The following is a 13065-nucleotide window of genomic DNA, read 5'->3' on the forward strand; positions in this document are numbered from 1 at the left end:
TGGAGCGTTGGAGTAACAATACTGCGCTGGCGAATATTAGGTGGTATTGCTGGGTTTTGCGCCGCCTGAGCATAACTACGTACATGTGCAGGCATGTACGTTGCAGGTTGGTCCAACAGGTTGGGCAGTTGGTGGGCGGTCGATGGTCCAGGGCCCAGCAAATGAATCCCAAGGTCCGTTCCAGAAGATTCCAGACGAGCATGAGATCCCGGTGAGGTTTCGACAGAGCCTGGAGAACGTTGTATCAGGGATTGTGTCGGACAAATTCTTTTCCTTTCTCCATCAGGACTTCCAGAACCAGATTCCGATAAACGACGAGGTTGTTTGGTTTGAGTAGTTTCCATGTCCTTTGGTGGCGACCTGGGTGAACGTGATCGCGTTGGTGATGGCGGCGGTGAAGGAGTCATCGCGTAACTTCCAGAAACTTCTTGATATGTAGACGTAAGACTGTCGACGTGTAGAGATTCCGGTCCGATCATATACTGTAGACTGAGGTGTCTGCTCTCTCACGATGTCGAATGACTACTGAGGTCGCTGCTATGGAATACCTGGCAGTAGGTAGCAGCACAAAGCACCTAAGATGAAAAACGTATGTTTTTGGGGGTGTCTGGATGCTTTTGATCACACAGTGTATAAACACAAACTTTATTTTAGGATCAGTTAGGGTTTTACCCTCAAAAGGTCTCTTGTATATCGATGGCAGAGGCATCTAACCATAGAAGAAAAAGCTATCACAATATGTCAAAGTTCAGAGTCTTTAGTAGAGATGGACTTCAGGATAGTGCTGCGTGTAGTGTATGAGTTGCAGGGATGTTGAGGACGTAATAAACACCCAGTACCCGGGCCAAGGGAATTAACCATTTAAGATTAAAATTCCCGACCCATGCGGGAATCGAACCCTCTGAACCCAAGACCTCATTCACAATCAAAATTAAACGTAGCAACTAGATGCTTTTTAATATAATGGAATAGTTCACAATGGATCACATAAAACATATAAACTCTCAATTAAACCTTAAAAGTTAACATAGAAACTTACACGCTCCAAACTTCTGTGCTTAAGTTTACACGGAACATAAGTAATCTACCAATATGAACGAACTTCTGTTTGGGTGTCCGTAGGTCCAGAATGGCGTCGTTGGTTGAAAAGCTGGTTGCAATTTAAGAATTTGTCAGACTCGTCCCCCCCCCTCCCCCAAAAGAAAAGGCAAGCACCATACACAGATGATACGGGTTGAAACTTAACCTATGAACATCAGTTTCACGTGATATAATTTGTGAAGGAATTTAAAAATAATCTTGTTTATGCTAGTTTTCGAACAAAATCTATTTCGGCATCTGGCCACAAGCAACCATAAGTCACCCAAAGATACGGTAACCATACGTCCACGTCTTGAATTAATCAGGACAGTTCTGAATTTCAGAGGTCTGTCCTGGTGTCCCGGGAAAATATTTGAAGTGCTGAATTTCATACTTATTAATTTATTCACCTGTTTATGCATGGAGGAGGAAGAAATCACGGACGCCTCCTTAGCGGAGTGGCATGGGCTGAAACTGACATTAGAACAGCGAATGTTGTCTGTTCTAAAATAACTGAAACGAGGCATAGCCGTTCCCAAATTGAAGAAAATCTGCGAATTATTTTTGTCACTTCTTAGAACTGATGAGTCCGTACAAGACCATCTTCAATGGCAATTTTGGTCCGCGGAATGAGCCTTGTCGACAGTTTATAATTGATGGGGATCAGGGAAATTATCAAGTACAATTGAATGTGTTAAGGCCATGTTAATCATCCGAATTAATCATTCGGAGATTTGTTTAGACATGTATAAGATTTGAAAAGTACAAAAGTGTTCATAAAGAAGTCATCGTCGTCATAGAAGATTATTATTATTATTATTATTTTTATTATTATTATTATTATTATTATTATTATTATTATTATTATTATTATTATTATTATTATTATTATTATTATGTCCGACTCGTTGGCTGAATGGTCAGCGTACTGGCATTCGGTTCAGAGGGCGCCGAGTTCGATTCCTAGCGGGGTCGGGGATTTTAACCTTCATTGGTTAATTCCAGTGGCCCGGGGGGCTGGGTATTTGTGCTGTCCCCAACATCCCTGCAAATCACACACCACACATGACACTATACTCCACCACAATAACACACATTTACCTACACATGGTAGATGCCGCCCACCCTTATCGGAGAGTCCGCCATACAAGGGCTGCACTCGGCTAGATATAGCCACAGGAAATTATTTATTATTATTGTTCCGGGGTATTTGTGGAACGCAGAGATGGTGAAAGAAGGTGCGGGCTTGAATGGGTCCAACTACAATATCAAGAAATGAATTAAAATTTTAACAAAGGTTATATTTCTTTAGAATATAAAAAATCAACAAATAACAACATGGCAGGTACAATGAGCAATCATGAAATGAGATTTGAAAAAGTCCAAGATTCAGAACTTTACTATCCCATATTCCACCACCTCACCTCCGCCGAGAAAATGCTCTCCTACGAGATTATAAGAAAATAACTAACAACAGTCAGTTGCCAATTCATGGCGACATGAATGATGTTCTTATTAACAGGCTAAAATCAAGACGCCCACCTGTTAGAACAGCCAGAAACCTAGCAGACGCTAACTTTAATCTGCTTCAGGCCTGGAAGCAAGTATGAATATCCAGTGCTCCATCAGAATATCACTATCTACCATGGCTGAAAAACAAACCAGAGGGTTTTGATCTTCCACGGAAGACCTGGACAACTATCAACAGGATTCGTACTGGCCATGGCAGATGTGGCGACTCCCTCCATAAATGGGGAATACTTAATTCGGCAGCGTGCAGTTGTGGTGCTGTGAAGCAAACAGTTCGGCACATTGTGGAGCAGTGTCCTCTCACTGCCTACCAGGGAAACCCAAGAGACTTTTTTCTGCTCTCACCCTTGTGTGTTGAATATGTAAATAATTTGAACCTGTAAATACTTCAAATTGTAAATATTATTTATTATTATTGTATCTATAATGTGATGTGTTAGCCATACGCTAAATAAATAAATCAGAACTTTAACAATTTAGGGCTTCAAGCCCCTAGTTTACAAATTTACAACTGAAAGTGGTATTATTTAGGTAAGGGCAGAAAACCCCTAATTCAAAAGCACTTGCTCCCTAAATTACAATGTCAAGCCTTCCACAGGCACCCTTCACTATTACAAAATTTTGAAAAGAGCTAACAGGCTCTCAGTTTCTTCCAGCCTACACGAGGCAACATTACATCAAAATCTTACATTCTCTGGCCTCTCAAGGCACGAATTACAAATATAAATAGTATTACACAAGGGTATCTAGTACCCAACCTACTGGGCCTTTGCGCAAAAGAACAGGTTAAATAAACGGCCCGAACACAAACTGAATGGAGGCGAACTCTGCGCTCCAGATAATGAAATATAAAATCCTACAGGGCTCTCGGCCGATGAAACAGGGGCTATTCCCAAACTACTGAGGTTTGGAAATCACTTTAACACATTACAGGAAGAAAACACTTACGAAAACGTAGTCACCTCAAACCAAGATGAAGGGAAGCTCGAGAGGGTAACTCACTCTCTATCCCCGATTTACAGAAAGACTTTATGAAATTTTATGAACTTTTACATTAGCCGAAAGAAAATTTACATTTTAGAAAAGCATGTTACATAGTTAAAGATTCGGACCTTCCCCTCAGATAAAGTTGCGGATACAGAAAGAAAGATAGAATTTACGTGGCCATTACCTTGTAGATGTTCTGCTGGCTGCAGAAAGATGCGCCCCGCCTCCTGCCTTAAGACACACACACTTAGAAATATGGTGATCAATTGACAAGGAAACATGAAAAGCCGCAGTTTATATACCCTCAGGGAAGGTTCGAGAGGATTCTAGGCTAATCCGTACACACCCTCTCAATTTTATTGGTTAAACTCAAAAGTTAACTCAAAATCGAACAAGAAGCCTGTAATAGGTTGAAAATTAATTACTGAAATTTTTCATTGGCCAGATTCAAAACTGGCGGAATAAGACACAAAATTTCTTTCAATAACAACTTCCTTTACTTTTCACCAGAGTGCATGATCATAGTTTTTTTGGTAGTGTCATCTGTGGAAAAATGTCCAAGCGTCTTGATGTATAGCAAAACAAAACAAGGAGAAATTCAATGAGTTTAGGAAACTTCACAATAACGTAATTACTTAATATTTCAGTGGTGACATCTTCTAATTAAAGTTCCAACTTCATATAGTATCAATTTCGCCTTTTGATTGATAGAGGAGTTTATTAAGGCGCTGATTTTGAATGAGCGGAGTTGAGGTGTACCTCCCGGTACAATTATTATTATTATTATTATTATTATTATTATTATTATTATTATTATTATTATTATTATTATTATGTCAGAGACATATTGTACAGAGCCAAATATTACTTCGAAACGCCAAAGTTATGTTACACAATTTGTGACCAATATTTCGCAACGTCAAGCGCATTCTGCGTTGTTTGAAACAGTTCATCTTCAACACAAGAGTATGGACACATGGGACATTGAAGCAAGTGTTTCATGGTTTATTCTTCGCCGTATTTGCTCTTAGCAAGGTTGATTTCGAACCTGCCACCTCCTGTCCTTAGAATATTAAAATCCACAGCCTGTTTCCAGTCATTAGACCGGAATGAACGAAGCCCCCATCTAGCGGCATGAAAACTGATATGGGGTATGGCTTTTAGTGCCGTGAGTGTCCTAGGACAAGTTCTGCTCGCCAGACGCAGGTCTTATAATTTGACGCCCGTAGGCGACTCAGCCACGTGCCAGTGGAATTAACCAATTATGGTTAAATACCCAACCTTGCCGGGAATCGAACCCAGGTCCCCTGTGACCAAAGGCCAGAACGCTAACCATTTAGCCATGGAGCCCGACGCATCTAGCGGCGAGAATAGAAATTGTGTGGGCTGTCGAAGCCTGTCGCACTCCTCTGGGGCAATGATTGATGACTGACAGATGAACTGAAATGACACTGGGGAGTGTTGCTGGAATGAAAGATGACAGCGCAAATCTCACATGGAGTGACCGGGATTTGAACCACGGAATGGACATAATGACATCACAAAATCTTTTCTGTATCGTTACGTTCCTTTAACCCCAAAATACTTACAACCATCCGTGTGGTTAAAAATACGTATGTATGAGTCTAGCCGCAATCATTACAGACCACTGCTGTGCAACTCAAATAACCTAATGGTCCCTCAGACAACCAGAACTGAGGCCATCTAACAACTAAATCACAACTCCAGATTGTGGGTGCGTGACAGACGTGTGCCGACATTTACTTGTATCATTCGATAAATTCGCCGCAACACACATTAATAATCTACTGCCACAACGAACTAACCGTGTCAAGATTTCACCGTAACACACTCTTCCACCTTTCAAACACCATTAATCCAGTATACAAAATATCATCTCTGTCTCTATCATAAGGTTTACATAGTATTATTATTTCTTTTGACCATCTTAAATGTTTCAGACAGTCGTCTGGTAACGGGCTCACAGTATTCTAAAAATATATCAATCTTCGGTCTAGCGGGTCGCCAGTCCTATCCCGTAAAATCTGTCGTTTTTCTACCTGCGGTAACTCTACATGGACAGAATCACTCTGAAACAAGCCAGATTATAATATACTCATTTCAACTGAATTTAACTCTCATAAAATCTAGCCTTAACCGAACAGTTCTCGATCCCTGGACATTACAAAAGCCTCCCACAGCATTCCGACACGTTATTTCCTCGGGGAATTACATCCTCCCGGCATCGACGCAGCCTGAGTTCGATTATTCCCTCGATCATTATATCATCCCGGAATCCAACTAAGCTCATTTATTTTAACACTGTCCCTGCTGGTTCGTCCGTTCTCACCACGGCTATTGGATGTCTATATGATCTCAGATTAATTTCTTATACCATGTTATATGGCCTATCTTTATATCATTTTACATTTCATTTTAATATCGCGGCTTATTTAATGGATTCGTCATCGTACTGAAATTAAGTAATTACTAAAACAAAATTCTAGCAAATATCAAACTTCAAATGATAGGAAATTCACGCCGATCTTGACTTAATTTAGACATTATGATATCTCTATTCGATACCCACAAAAACAATATTTCCAACACCCAAATATATATATATTTTTTTACATTATACTTTGACACGAAACCTTGGCACACTAATATTCTTTAACGACAAATTGGTATGAAACTTATCTTCACTCGATGCCTCATTTAATCCGATTTAACATAATCATCTGAAAATTTGGGATTTTAACATAAAATATGCGTAAACTTCTCATAACATCTCTGTGCCACACAGCACTTAATATTTACTAAGTAGCAAAGGAAACAACAAACTATCGGCCTGAAACTTCGGCCCTTATTTACACAGAACATACCGATGTATGTAAATATTATACAAATCATGTCACCCACCTGGTTTTCTGCTGAGCATCAGCATGTTCGCCGAACTCTCAATTATGGCTTAACACCATGCTGATACACACCATTCACAATTCATAAATTTCTTCTCGGAGATTCTTAACTAACAACAATTTTTAGGACTCTTCAATGTTATTCCACACGTTTCTTCTTGGATACTCTTACCTTTATAATGTATAATATTTACATGAGGCACTGTACATTTAACACATATTTACTGTCAATTCACTTCTTATTCATACTTTAATATTTATACCATCCGTCACATTTTACAGGCAAAGGACTGTATTGAGATTAACGTGCCGAGATACGCCGTTGATTTATAGCAAATACAGTAGAGACAATACACGACACTTACGGATTTCGCCTTGCTAAAATGGGAGACAATTCGACGGTGGCGCTCCTAGTGACTTGACCTGAACAAATCGCGCTAAATTCAAATATCAATGGAAATGTATATACGGAAATGGATAAATAAATTACGTCTAGAAAGAAAGTGGTATTGAGATATTAACTTCGAAGTTGCTAAAGCAATTCTGGATAAATGAATGAAGAATTATTTAAAAGGTTATTATTCAAAGACTGAAAGTAGACATATAAACAAGGTGTGAAATGGACTGCTGTGAAATGGCTTGATCTTTCATTTATGCATTACTTTTTTAGCTTTAGCATACCTGCCTGAAATCTTACGGTTGGATTTGTCTTTTTTCCTCATTTAAAAACATTGTATCATGACATTAAGACATTTGTCAATAAAAATATCGGCACATTTCTTACACATATGATGCAATGAATTAACATTTAATAGCTGGACAATTTTCCTCTTAACATGAAGCCTACTAACAGAAAGAAAATCTATAAAATCCCGGCTTTAATCTGAGAAGAAAGATAAAAGAAAGAAAAGTTTGAAAATGTTGTTGATAGTGATGCTTTGAGGAATATTTACGTACAATTAGAGTAAAAATGTAACATACCCGTGGCTGTATAGTCGAGGATTTTTAAAGTCGCTGGCCTGGAAATGATCTGAACAGATCTTATAATTCTTATACAAGCGTAACGTCCCTTCTTTCTTGTACACTTTATCCAAATCCCTTCTGTGACATTTCAAAACCCACAGATCACACCTACAACAACACATCGGTATTGAAGGTTAACTGCTGCATTATACAATAAAATATGCGTATTATATTTTAAGCCCGTTAAAACATGGGTCGAGCAGGTCAGAAGATTATGAAGTACTATAAAAATCTCTGTCACTGGAAGAATATATATGCAAACACAATATTACTTACATGTTCTTGTCACGAGGGAACCTGAAGAACGACCGCGCATTTTTCTCTACTTCGTAATTACTTATGCCAAACACAGCACATACCTTTCCCCTCATGTTGAGAGGAGATATCAAGGAATGACACACGCTACTATTTAATTATGTCAACTCACTGAAACGCATAAATAACACCAAAAACTTCACACAAAAATACACGTGCTCTTATGACAGAATCAGTACCGTTCAGGTCTATCCGCTAGAGTGAGCCTCCAATAGCTGTCCCTCGATATCTCGCTCAGTGTCGCGTATTGTCTCTACTGTATTTGTTTATAGCGCTTGCCTCGCTAAACGCGGGCAAATTTAATATTCACACGAATATGAGTATTTATTTCATTTCACACTACACCAGTTCTTACCATAAGCTGGTATTTACTCTTTCCATAACCAATCTTGAATGTTCGATACCATCCGCACATACTGTAAATAAGTGACCCAGAGCGACACCGCACCGCTAATGATGGATTGCTTTGTTCCTCAGTCGTCAATCCTGGCACATCTGCGTTTTGGCGCGAGAAAATGGCAAGAAGTTTGCACCACACTACAAAATTTCATTATTCCACGGGTCTCATCTTTGATATTGATATCCTCAATGTTCAGAAAAATTCGACGAATATGAATTTCATGGTTTTATAATTTTAATTTGCCTCTAAGTGGTAAAAATTCTGAAGCGTGGGTTGGATAAATACTTTTCTCCCACCATGACGACATACGCGTGTAGCTTCGAGTCTTCCCACGGGTTAGCACAAACTTTCCATCTTTGGCCAGAAGAGATTTGATTACATGAATAATGTCTTCCAATTTACTGGGCGTTTCACTGTACTAATCCAAGTTTTAATTTACATCTGGCTAATTACCGCATTTTAGAAATTAGTCATGAGTATGCTCGAATCCATCCGAAATTCTCTCCTAGGATCTTATAAATCTTGATTCCTTTCCTGTCCAAAGAGATGGCAAATCAACTTCAACGCTCTTGTCTCGGGGGTATGAAACATGAAGAAGACACAGGATGCTCCTCAAGTAATGATACAAAATGGATGCTCCTTTCACAACGACGTATCTTACGGCTGGGTTGGCCAGTGAATTTAGGGGTCCCTTTTGATGACTGGAATAATGGCTTCAGTACCTCTTAAGGCTACGGTAGCTTCCTTCCCTCTTCCTTGCCTGTCCCTTTCCTCCACAAGGCCCCTGTTCAGCGAAGCTGGTGAAGCCGCGTGGGCGATGTACTGGTCTCCTCCCCAGTTGTATCCCTCGACCCAAAGTCTCACGCTCCAGGACATTGCCCTTGAGGTGCTAAAGGTGGGATCCCTCGATTAATCCGAGGGAAAAATCGACCCTGGAGGGTAAACAGATTAAGAAAGAATGAAAGAAATATTTGTCCTTACTACTGTACCTATGGTTATTTTTAGTTACTGAATATTTAGAAATAAATGGATGAGAAGCCAAAGTCAGGCGTACCTGTCGTATCAAAGTCTATTTGAACGCGAGTGCTCCTTATTTGGATCTGGGAAATCTTGTAACTTGGACGTCCAGCCGCTTCGCGTTACAATCTGTTCACGCAGCTTCCCAGCAGGCAGCTAATTTTTTTTTTTTGCATGGGGTCTTCTTGTAGTACAAGAGTCGACCAGCGCATCAGTGCTGGTTGGATGAAATGGCTGTCTCTTACTGGTGCCCTGTGTGATAAGCGGATGGCAGTAAAAGGCCTTTCCTATCCCATCGTAAGACCTATCTGTGTCGGTGCGACGTAAAGCCATTAGGAAAAATCCCCAATCCCTATTGTTACATTTGCGGGTATAATTAAGCATATTTTCTTTTTCTGTGGAATTGTAAGAGAGGAAGAGGGCGTCCTAAGGTAACATGGAAACGAACTGCTGAGGGTGCCGTAATGAGAAGTGAAGTGCCATTAGATCTGGTGTAAAAACGCCGGACATACTCTCTCCTAGTTAGACGAGCCGACCGTGAGTGAGCTCGGGACTGCAAGTTTTATGGGTACATATACGGCCAGGAAAGAAGAAGAAGAAGAAGAAGAAGAAGAAGAAGAAGAATGTCTTCTTGTAGCACATCGGTTATATCAGAAACGTTTCAAAGTATGTTTCGTCATGAGGCGTGAGGCACTCCCCTTATAAGACGCAATATGAAGTGTCCATATTATGTAATGCCAAAGGAATGAGCTGCCACGAAGAACTCATTCTTTTCCAGGTACAACTGTACCTTTCCGCAGTCTGGCATGTGCAGTATACCACTCGCTGAGGTGAGTTTCCGCTTGGCGCCCCGCCCACCGCGACTTCATGCCCATGAATGTTAAATGCTCCTTTTCTGATCGCCACAACTAACAACCTACTTAGGTGTGACCGAAAAGAAATAGCACGATCGTTGCTGACACCTTCTTAGTAAACCCACATTCCCACCATTCACCGTCCCTGTGACGTCATAATGATGTATGTTGGTAAAAGTATTTCTTACACATTGTCCTAAACGGTAAAGGTGCACTGGTTTCCACCAGAACATTTCTACACGAACAATACACAAGCTAATTTAATAAGTACTCCTTGAAAGCAGTATGCTGTTAATAATAATAATAATAATAATAATAATAATAATAATAATAATAATAATAATAATAATAATAATAATAATATTCTAGTGATATAGTATCCCATTTATCAGTCCTGGAGGAAACAGGTTTGGATAAGAAAACAACTAATATCATTAAAGCGACTATCACAAATATGTTTTCGAAAGTTAAATTCATGTGTGAACTAGCAGATTCTTTCGAAATAATAACGAGAGTACGACAGGGGGATTGGCTCTCACCGTTGGTGTTCAACTGTGTGCTCGAAGAAGTTTTTAGCGAATGGCACAAAAATATAAATAGTGGAATTAGACTGGGTTGCAAAAAGAAGAACGTTAAAAATCAATTGTATTGCTTTTGCAGATGATATGGCCTTGTTTGCTGAAACAATGGAGGAAGCAAGGGAGCGAATCCTTGAACTAGAGAAACAAGCAGCTAAAATATGTCTTCACATTGTGACGTGCCCACTCTTGCCCACAGATGTGCGACAATATGTGACGTGCTGGGTCACCTTAGTTTAATATAAATACATACATGCTCATATACTTCTCCATAAGCAATGTCCCATGGGCGCCAGCCTGCAAAGTTACGGCTTGAAGACGATAGTTGTTATAATAATAATAATAATAATAATAATAATAATAATAATAATAATAATAATAATAATAATAATAACAATAATAATAATAATTATTATTATTATTATTATTATTATTATTAGGTAATGAGACTCTAAATATTCCCAGAGTTGGAGTAACGGAACACTAACCATTAAGTACACTCTAACTTGGAAATGAAGGATCGTTAATAAGAATTACTGAAAATACCAATTAAAATAACACTGTTTATTAGGGTGAAAACGTGACGGCGTATATACGAACTTTGAACTCACGGAAGCAAAAGAAAAACTGAATGAAATAAAATTTAATAAACTGAACTGTTGCGTGGAGACTTGCAGTAGTTTATGCCATTAGCTCACCATTTTTAGACTCTGTTATACCTGGACACGATCTATGTAGCAGCTGATGTTTGATAGACCTCTCGTGTTGACATCGTAATCTCTCGTTGTAGGTACCAGTCCTATTTCTGATTCGTGCATAGCTCACTAATTGAACAATGACTTCCCTGACATTAACACTTCCTAGAGTACTCCTTACATAAGTTGTAATGAGTCCTAATTTCAATAGCAAAACCACCTTGGGATACGTTCATGGAGAGCATACACTTGCACTCTTCCGTATTACAGAACTGTAGCGTAACTAACATAACAAACTTTACCAGTCGAAACTGGTCTCTCGTTAACTTTAATTCTCGTCATTGTGATAACCAGGCCTCAATGAGAGTAATTTTAAGTAGTGCTGTACTCAGATTCGAAGTGAACTAAGTTAAGATCTTCAGCAGTTAAGACCTTCTCCGATGTCAAGACGTACAGTCCTCGTCCGATGTAATGATAAAGATTAGAATTGACCGATAGACGCTCTCTCCAGCTGTCGTCTTTGATGTACAGTATATAGGCTCCAAAATCTCCCTCCACGTACCATATCACATGGGGCAGTAAGATCTTATGTACTATCCCTTCTCTTTTCCATCACTGTATATCCACCATCTTGTTCCATAACGTCCATTCACATAGGTTGAACTTTTCCGGGCAATCAAAGCGTCATGTAGCGAACTTCGAAAAGTAGGCGTTAACAAGGCTTTAACTGTCTCTTCAGAGTATGGAAAGGGGGTAAGGACTCTTGCAAGCTTGATGACGTCTTTTTCCTGGTAATGGGCTAAAATTAACATGGTGAGTCCGGTCACCTGACCTCGGCTACTGGAAATTTACTCCAAGCTATTAATACGATTGATGTTGTAATACCTTACTCAAGAAGTCGTTCGTTCAGAATATGTTATAGTTGTGATACAAAGAAATGAAATGATGACTAAAAACCCTATATATATAAACATAATAATTAAAATGACTTTTCCACTAATTAAATATATACATCTCTCCAATTAATGTCCGACTCGTTGGCCGAATGGTCAGCGTACTGGCCTTCGGTTCAGAGGGTCCCGGGTTCGATTCCCGGTCGGGTCGGGGATTTTAACCTTAATTGGTTAATTCCAATGGTCCGGGGGCTGGGTGTTTGTGCTGTCCCCAACATCCCTGCAACTCACACCACACACAACACTATCCTCCACCACAATAACACGCAGTTACCTACAAAAGGCAGATGCCGCCCACCCTCATCGGAGGGTCTGCCTTACAAGGGCTGCACTCGGCTAGAAATAGCCACACGAAATTATTATTCTCCAATTAATTACACAGTTCGATAATTTTGTACATGCTGTGATGTTCCAAATATCACAACATCTCCTTCGAAAAAAAAATCATGACAAACAGCAAACAATCACATAAAGACCTCAAAGTCCAAGAACAAAAGATTGAAATAGTAAAATAATTCAAATATCTCGGAGAATGGATTAGTTGGAATGCTGCGGAATGCAAAGCAATGGAATCCAGGAAAAATAAACTTGAACTGGCCTTCCAACTAACAAAAGATACATACAACAAGAAATCCCTTTTATGGGGGTCCAAAATTAAACAGTATGAAACATGAATTTCAAAGGCCAGATGGAGGAACTCGAGCTAAACGAA

Source organism: Anabrus simplex, chromosome 9 (assembly GCF_040414725.1).
Source record: "Anabrus simplex isolate iqAnaSimp1 chromosome 9, ASM4041472v1, whole genome shotgun sequence".
NCBI lineage: Eukaryota > Metazoa > Arthropoda > Insecta > Orthoptera > Tettigoniidae > Anabrus > Anabrus simplex.